The 9,277-nt window shown below is 33.9% G+C and overlaps 1 long non-coding RNA gene and 1 pseudogene across 1 annotated transcript; one reads left to right on the top strand and one right to left on the bottom strand.

Annotated features, from left to right (window-relative positions):
- Positions 1 to 739: 739 nt before the first annotated feature.
- Positions 740 to 2,315, top strand: LOC141685069 (dirigent protein 10-like; annotated as a pseudogene).
- Positions 2,316 to 6,372: 4,057 nt separating this feature from the next.
- Positions 6,373 to 8,431, bottom strand: LOC141686781 (uncharacterized). Its single transcript, XR_012560799.1, has 3 exons — positions 7,691 to 8,431; positions 7,303 to 7,575; positions 6,373 to 7,222 (listed from the first exon to the last, which is right to left on the bottom strand). It is a non-coding gene; the product is annotated as an uncharacterized LOC141686781 (long non-coding RNA).
- Positions 8,432 to 9,277: the final 846 nt, after the last annotated feature.

The raw sequence follows: 9,277 nt of genomic DNA, 5'->3' as shown, positions 1-9,277 counted from the left end.
CGAAAAACAGATATTTAATTTGTAGATCAGATTGTTTACCTTAAGAAGTTTTACAAATTGAATCAGTGATCGAGTAAACCTTTCGTGAATAATGTACAACTAGCATGAAAACTCGTGCAAGGCACGGGTCATGCTCTAGTATTTATATTAAAGTTTTTTGTAAGCCGTTTCTATGAATTGCAAAGTGTTTTTGCATTTTCTGGAATTTGTCAGCTGATATTTGTCTTGTGTTAGGGCGTAGCGGCAGAGTGAAATGATAGAGACTTAGATGAATTAGTTGATTTATAGCAAGGTGTGTTTTTATTTGATAGTGGTAATTGATATTTGATTCATGTACATTGGTCTGTGAGAATGGCCACGTTCTAGTTCTGAACCATGTATGAGTATCGTATGTCCTAACCAATTAATAGATAAGCAGACGCTCACTCTCAATGACGATACGGGGTCAGTGGATTATTTTTTCTGTACCACAAACCTTATGCTGGAGGCGTTTTAAGGGGGCGCCTCCAATATGTGGCCATGTGGGAGGTGGTTAAGTTGAAGGGGTTCTCTAAATAAGTGTTGAAGTAGGGCACCCAGCCAGACAAATCTATGTCACTTACTAAATATGGAATAAGAGTCTATCAATCTTCTCTAACCTAATGTTTAATTTTAAGTTTTAGTCACCGTTTGTAAAAGTGTTTATTTTTTATACTCGTATTCTGAATGTAAACGGTGATTTAGTATTGGCATCTAAATAATGGGTAAGTTGGATATTTGTATCCTGGCTATATAACATAATTTTGATTGAGTTATAGAGTAATGGTGATGAAAATGGGAGGTACGGTGATGAAACGTCACATTAACGGTCAAATATAGGCTATGTATAAAGCGTTAAGTGTCATGGAAAAATGTTGTGGGTATATGAAAAATTTGCGTAAACGGTAGCCAGAAAGTGAGCTCTCACAGAATAGCTTACCATGTAGTAGGGTTTTTCATATATTATAAATATGTTAAAAGATTTTAAAGATTAATGTATATTACGTTAAAAAAAATGATATTATTACCAGGGGTGGACAGAGCTGGTGGCTGGGGTTGGCTCGAGCCCCAGTGAATTTCTATAATGGCAAAATTTTATATATAATATGATATTATATGAGATTCCGCCCCGTTAATCTTATTCTTGTAGCCTTGTTAATCTTTTGATACGGTAGAATATCACTAAATAGAATGTACAAATATGCACTATCATATTTTTAAGGAAAAATAATTATTTCAATATTAATTATATATATTAAAATTATTAGCTTCACTCAATAAATTATTTAAACATCTACTTTAATTTTTCAATATGTAAATTTATATATTAAAAATCAAAAAATAATGTTAAAATTAAATTTATTTATAATTTTATTTTTCATTTTAAGAGTCATTTTTTCAACCCCATGTAATAAAATATCCTTGGTCAGCCCCTAATTATTACCGGCTGGAGAAAGGATGTGTGGCACAATAATCTTTTTCTTACTATGAAACTAATAGAAATGATATTTTTATTTCAACTGGAGTGCATGGCTGCCTATTTCACCCTTTTAAAATTTTGATGCACATTGTGTTACCATATGAATTCTTCAAGTCTTTTACATTTTATTTACGTTTAAATATTTAGGAAGATATGAAGCTAATTACAATGTAACTAATCATAGTGTAGGAATTTTTTTGTGAACAATTTTAGGAAAGAATCAATTAAAGATCCCTCTCAATGGGCACATCCCATTTGTCAAGCCAAATATTGCAAACTTCCCACTCAATAATGTAGTACCATGAAACAGTGGCAACAACGGACTGATAGACAATAACAACATTCCATTCCTCACTGGCCTTGTTGGAAGCAAATCAAATGTGCTCACAAATAATGGCCACAACAATAAAAATGGATTTGGGTTTCCAGGGGCCCAATTCCCAGTTGGTTCGGCTCTTAAGAAGCTCATGGTGGGAACCGTGACATTGATGGATGATAAACTGACTGAAGGCTACGAGCTATGGGCTGGATTGGTCGGGAAGGTACCAGGGTTTATGTTGTTAGCTCTGGAGATGGTAATAGCCAAACTATAGCATTTACAGCTATGTCTAAGGAGGGAGGTTATGCGGATAGCCTTAGCTTTTTCGGGGTTTATCGGACAGTAGTCTCTGAGTCTCATCTAACTATTATGGGTTGAACCGGAAAGTATGTTAATGCAAAAGGATTCGCAGTTATTAAGACTCTTCCAATAGTCAATCATCAAGCAACTGATGGACTCGAGACATTGGTGGAATTTACTGTCTATAGTACTTACTGATACATTGTTTTTTCTATTTTATCTGTGGGCTAATTCTTCTAGCATGTTAAGGTATTGATTTGTACAAAACTCTGCATAGTTCATGTCAGGGTACAACTATGGTTTTCTTTTAATTCTTATGTCCCTTTCACACAAAAATAGTGATTTAAGTTTGGTTTGCATTTTGAAAAGACTTGGTTCGAACTTTGGATTTTCATATTTATACCTTAAATAGAATTAGTTAATATCCGATCTGATTTAATATTGTATTCCCTGTCGTGCCGATAAATTAATTATTTATTAGTGTTTGGTTTCACACACAATCAAACTTTAATCTTCAGGCAGCTCTAGTTTCAACTGATCAAGTAGTTGCCTGTTATGTCTATTCCAACAACGTAAAACGTAAAAGAAAGCTAAAAGATAAAAAAACAGAGGTTTGATCCGGTTGCAGAAATCCTTTTAAGGAATGTTGTCGGAGATATTGAGCTGGTTGGAACTGAAGCCTTTTCAGTTACAGTTGTATTTGAAGTAATCAAAGTATTAATATTGATATATATTTTTTCATGGGAAATATTTGTTAGAAATTGTGGCCAATTTTGTTAATACATTTTGGTATTTTGCGCCAAAATTTTGAACCTAGTTATTACAGTCGCTTGATTGTATATAGTTGGCGGCGTTTTGTGCCAAAAATTTGAACCAAGTTATTGCAGTCGCTAGATGGTATATAGTTGGTGCCAACTGCCAAGTATTGCAGCATTTGTTTTAAGCTTTTAGTTTAAATTGACAAGAAGAAATTGCGTCTACCAGGTAATTCAATGGAGGTAAGTTTTATGTAGGTAGTGCTGAATCTGATGCTTAGGAATTTGAAGGAACAAACAAAAAATACAGAACAGACGTCAAAACTAGACTCGGTTATGAATAAATAGGATCATCTGATGCAGAACCATCACTCTGTAAATTGTTGGAAATAAAAATCATTAGGATCTCCTTGTGTTTTCTCTATTCTTGGAAAGTGACCCTGAAGTTGAACCATCACATTGAAAATTTTTGATGTTGGAAGAAAGCTTAAGAATATTTTCATCGTCCTCGTCAAATCCAAAGCAGTGGTGCATATCAAGTAGCACAAGTTCTTCGCAACCCTTCAATTCTAGTAACAGGTTTGTCTTATCAAATATGGGCCGATTTATTATCAAATACATGAGTTTTGGAAGTAGTGACACTATTTTTGATACTATATCTTCAGATATGTAGCCTCCTTCAAGACGCAGACCAAGAAAATTATGCAAGTAAATGCTGATATGCTTAATAAGTTCTGTGGTACAGTGGTATCCATTTTAAGTCTCAAGAATTTTAGATTCTTCCATTTGCCTATGAAGCTTAGAATCAAGTCTGCATTGTCACAGCAAATATATAGAGTGAAATGATAGAGACTTAGATGAATTAGTTGATTTATAGCAAGGTGTTTTTGTTTGATAGTGGTAATTGCTATTTGATTCCTCTACATTTCTCTGCAAGAATGTCTATGACTGAACGTAAATTATATTGCTCCTAAAAGTGTTTGCGATACTTTGTGTTTTCCATTCTATGATGATTTCCATTTTGAAAGTCAGTATGAACTCATTATATGTTAAAAAGTCTATCACCTAATGTCGGGAGGCGGCCAACCACCGTTAGAGTCTGGTTAACGGCAATTTTATGAAGATAAAATTATTTAAGAAATTCAAGAAGACCAATATTTGAACCGGTATATATGTTTTTAAAGTCTTAAGAGATTCCTATGTATTTTTCTTGATAAAGTGTCTTTCATTAATTTTATGTTTGTGAAATTTTAATAGTGTATCTTAACTTTATTTTATATAGTCTAATAATTAGCCTTATTTTAGGAGTTTTTGAAAAATATTTTTGGTTTCCTACGATATATTGATGTAGTAGTTTTGGTTTTACAGAGTTGTAGTATAGTCCGTACATGAAATTAATTTACCTTGGAAACAATTCTATAATACAAAAGGTAATTAACTTACATCGCCAATAGCCTTGTAAATATAAAATAATAACAGAAAACATAAGATCATGGAGCTATTAAAGTTTAATATTGCATAAGTTTGGCATTGCTTCAGAAAAGGAAACTCGTTTTAATTAGTTAATCCGGGCTAAATATCAAAGGCTGTTGTGCAGACTTTTTGGAGATATAAATTAATATAAGTTTTTTCAAATGGAAGTGTGGACTCCATCTATGCCACCTTTTGCTTCTTGGCAGACCTGGTTGATGGGGAAGTTGCAGCGCCCCCTGATGCAGGTGCCATAGATGTTTGAATAATTTCAGATACGTGGGTCACAGTATACTCCTCGCATCCTTGTATTATGTTGTAAGGAGTGATTTTGAGTTGGAATGCACAGTGCTTCCCAATAATGTTATTAACCACGGGTGGGATAGTTGTCGTGTCCACCGCCTATACAAAGAATGAATATTGTTGATCATATGTGTTATTCATTAGTTGTTGGTGTATATGTTTTTTGTTTGGAGATTGAAAAATATACCTCTTCAGCTAATTTTTTTTGCAGAGGGACACCTATAATCTGCTCAGCTTCCTTGTTGAAGAGTGTCACGGTTGTGGTACCGGTGTGATCCTTAATTCAAGCCACCACCCTAAACCTGTGTTGTAGGAATAGTTTTTTGTTAGGATGGATAGATGTGTCATGAAGTTTGTTCTAGGGGTAATCTTACCATTGTGCCAATTCTTCCAGCTCTTCCCCGCAAGTGAGATAGAAAAATTTTCCATCCAAAGGCTTGATGGTGTGAGCACAAGTTGGGCAGCAGTTGTAATACCAGCTGTTTCCATTAAGGATTGTAAATATTTTGGCCCGACAAATGCAGCGCACAGCCTGTAGCCAATAGAAGTAAGAGTTATATAGGGTCAACAACTTATTGTAACGTGAATAGATCATGTAATCACAACTATGAATTGAAGGAGACATTTTATTTACTGTCATGTCTGAGTGTGCATTAGAAAATGGTGGGTACACATGTGTTTATTGAATTAGTGTTTGGAACTGAACTACCTGGAGTTCTGGAGGAATAGTTGTGCTGAGGATGGAGCTTATTAGTAACTCCGACACGGCCTCTCCAGTTGAGGCAACGAAATCCGCTTTTTTGGCGGATGTGAAGCTGCATTCTTGCCAGATACATACAATGCCTTCTTTAGGGCAGACAGTGATTCATAGTCAATATTGACAAAGCAGCGGGTGTCATCTGTGCTTGAGAGGGAAGCCATAGCTGCAGGTTTTTTTGGGGTTTAGTAGTTTTGGCTAAATTTTATTAGTTATGACACATATGATAGGGACTACAGAGTACGTGCAGTTGTTACCTGAGATTTTCTTTTCTAGCAAGCCAGTGATTACCAAAAACACAGGTTCCTCACCGGTTCCAAGAAGCATGTCTAGGAATTGGCGCGCCTTTTCCTCCCATAGAGTGACCAGCATGTATTCTTGCTTGCAGAAAATTGAGTTTTTAAATGTTTAGGGTGTGGGGTTGTATCAGTTAAAAAAGATACACACAAGGCAGCTGAACAATATAGACTGGGCTATATGTATGCATTAAGAGGTTTAAGGCAATTGTAGGGGGTGCCACCTAAATCAAAATAATTATAAAGCAAATTATGTATTATTGCATGTTAGGAAGGCTGTAAATGTTAAAAAAATAATAATAATTTAGTCAACAAACAATGCATCAAACTAAATTACTTATAGTTATATTGTATTTAAAAATTAAATTTATTGAATATTTAAATTTTTTATTTTTTAAAATTGCACATATTATGTCCATATGAATGTTTTTTTATTTCCTAAATTACAGTAGGCGATTTGTTTTTTTCTAATAATCTGCCACCTTTTTGTTTGGGTACCAAAATGAATTGTTGATGTGACAGTATTATATATTTGAATATATGTGTGTTCAAAAAAATTTTGGTAATATTTTGAAACAGTTTTGAATAATTAATATATGATTATTTGTATAAAAAACGTGAATGTAAAAATTAATTGGAAATGTTGTCATGAATTTTTGTACTTAAATCAATAATATAATTAAATGAAGTAGTTTTTATTCCTATTTAAAAGAATAGAGGTGACTCAAGTCCTGGAACACACATAAGTTTTTTCTATTGTCAAACTATAATAGTATATATATATTGTAAATAAGATCTGCCGGGGAAGCCATCAAAATACAGTAAAAGGTTATGTTAATCCAAAAACTTTATGAATTTTTATTATTAAAAAGTCAACGGTCATGTATGTTTAGTTCAGGATGTTAATAAGTTGAATTATTTTAAAACTATTCGGTATACCAAGTTATTTTTAAAAAATAATTTATCTGAAATATACTTAAATGTTATAATTAAATATAATATTAAACACATATTCCATATCTATTTACGGGGCACATCTCTTGCACTTATTTACTTGGACCAGACATAAATTTCTATTTACCTATGACAACATGTACACCCTTTTTTATTTCAATTCAATGTGAACCGTGCAAGTATGAAAAAAGCAATGTGTAGTGAGAAGTAGCTAAAAGCTGAACATCATGGAACTAAAATCCTAATGGTGTGGGGCTAAAAATAGGATGGAGCTGAACCATTATCTTGCTTGCTAAATATTGTATATAAGGAAGCAGAAACATCTTATTTAAGTTCTCTTGAATTATCACAGAATATCAAGCCAACTTTACTCAATATAGGGGCAGCTTATGTCTGAATCTTAGTACCAAGGTGGAAATAGATCCATTGAAGTGAATTAAATAAAGAAGTTTTAAATACAACCGTGTTGGTAACACAATACACCAGTGATTAGTGAGCACCAAGTCCAATTTCTCAGCCCGTTGTTTCTCTTTTCCATTCTACCGTAGCTCTTGACCAAGCCAATTGAATCTACACGTAGGTTTTAAAAATATTAAAAGAGTGTTAGTACGATATTTTGTAATATTGTTGAAGTTAAGGGTTGGATATACCTATCAACATAGCAACATTTCCCACCAAGTTCTCCACATCAGGAAAAGGCCTCAGTTCAAATTTGTATTGGGGAATATTGATTGCGGACTCAACAACTTTTTCTATTTTAGTCTTGTAGTAAAAGTTGATTGTATAATCTGCATCCACAGTTTTGTAATTTTTAGGTCCAGGCACCACCTTAAAATCCGAGATGGTGTAAACTTCATTTTCCTTGAGTAATGGTAAGAGATTTATTTTTTGTTGTTCCGAACAATCGCCATCATATGGTTACCCTGCAAGGTTGAGAGAGTTAGTAAGGGTATTTTTTTTATGTGATTGATATTCTTATCTGACGCACATATGATAGTACAGTTGGGAACTCATGTTTTTGTTGAAGGTCAAACTAACCTGTTGATCACGCAGAATAACATTCATATGCAGCAGCATTCCTTTACGCTTATTAATAGCTTCCCACATTCTTGTTACTCTAATCATGACTTTCTTATTCTCAGAGTTTGGTGTCAAAGAAGCCAAGGTGGTAATGTCTGAGGAGGTCATTTTGAGTTTGTTCAACTTTTTGTAAAGGGATATGTAAGGAGATGGATGGGTGGGATCGTGAGTTTATGAGTTGTTTATATAGTTGTCTATATGCTTCAAGTAGGTGTCTGTTTGTTTATCCTACTTGACCTGTTGGCTCCAGTAACTTATGTCCAATTTAAGGGAGTATTTACTAACCTTATTAAGAGCACTTAGCACCGATTCGTAATTCATATATGTAGGCCGATATGATATGTATAACAATATGACATTTTAATTATTTTTATGGATGTACGGTGAGCTCGGCCTGATTTCTATAACTTTTTGTTAAGTTTAATTTTGTATTTATATATAGTTCCAACTTTGGATTTTATTGAAAAATACTTAACTCATGTATACTTGTTGTAGATGGAGTAGTAGGGAATGAGAGTTTGTTTATAGAGGCGAGCCATTCAAATTATACATATTTGTTATATAGTATTTTAAGAGATCGGCACTGCTACTTGTGTAATAACCCCCAAAAATTTTCAACTTTTTGTAACCCTTGTGAATAGTGTTTTAGCTGAACGAGAAAAACTTTTCATGCCACACTATGTAGGGGTTCTGTCATTGATCTTCTGGGATATTATTAGTACTCTATGTGGTATATAAGTGTATGTAAAGATCGTCAGAATCCAATTCCGAACACTTGGATTTTTCCCGGAAATCCACTAGATACGGAGAGAATTGAGTATAAGGTAACAGGATAAAAAGGATTTATATTAAAGGATTATAATAGAGGATCATAAAAAGGAATATAATGTATTGAGAAAGGTTAAGGAAAACCTAAGTAATAAGATCCCGGGTATGATCCTTCAAACGATAAACGAAAACGAAAGTTAAGCGAACCGTATAACAGATCAGCGGTCATTAGGCAAACAATTAGGAAGTTAAGCAAAGGGATTAGTGGGGATGATGTCATCCAACCAATAGAAAGAGGACAAGGAGGGGAGGATGACATCATGAGGATGACACAAGCATGACATGGGAAGGAAGGAGGTGTGGTTGAATGAGAACCACACAAATTCAAGGGCAACAAGGTAATTGACTAAATCAAACACAAAAACAAATCAACCAAGCCAAGTAAAATCATTTTTCATCAAAATAAAAAAGAACCAAGGCATTGTTCTTGAAGAGCTCTCGGCTTTTTACTATTCAAAAGGCAAGGAAATTCAAAAAATCAAAGATCCAAGCTTCCTAAATTGGTGAGTTAATTCCCTAATCATCTTCATGCTTAGTTAGGGCTATATCATGAGTTTAAGCCATCAATTCCTTCTCAATCTTCTTCATTTAATCAAAGAAGAAGACTATGAATAGTGTTTTCAAGTTTTTAACTTGAAATTTTTCTTGTTTTCCTTGAAGATCCAAGCATTCCTAAGACTTCTCAAAGCTTCTTAAGGCTTCCTAGCTCCTCCCACC

Source organism: Apium graveolens, chromosome 9 (assembly GCF_009905375.1).
Source record: "Apium graveolens cultivar Ventura chromosome 9, ASM990537v1, whole genome shotgun sequence".
NCBI classification, from domain to species: Eukaryota; Viridiplantae; Streptophyta; class Magnoliopsida; order Apiales; family Apiaceae; genus Apium; species Apium graveolens.
Note: the sequence above shows the minus strand (reverse complement) of the source record. Positions and strands in the feature narration are given on the sequence as shown.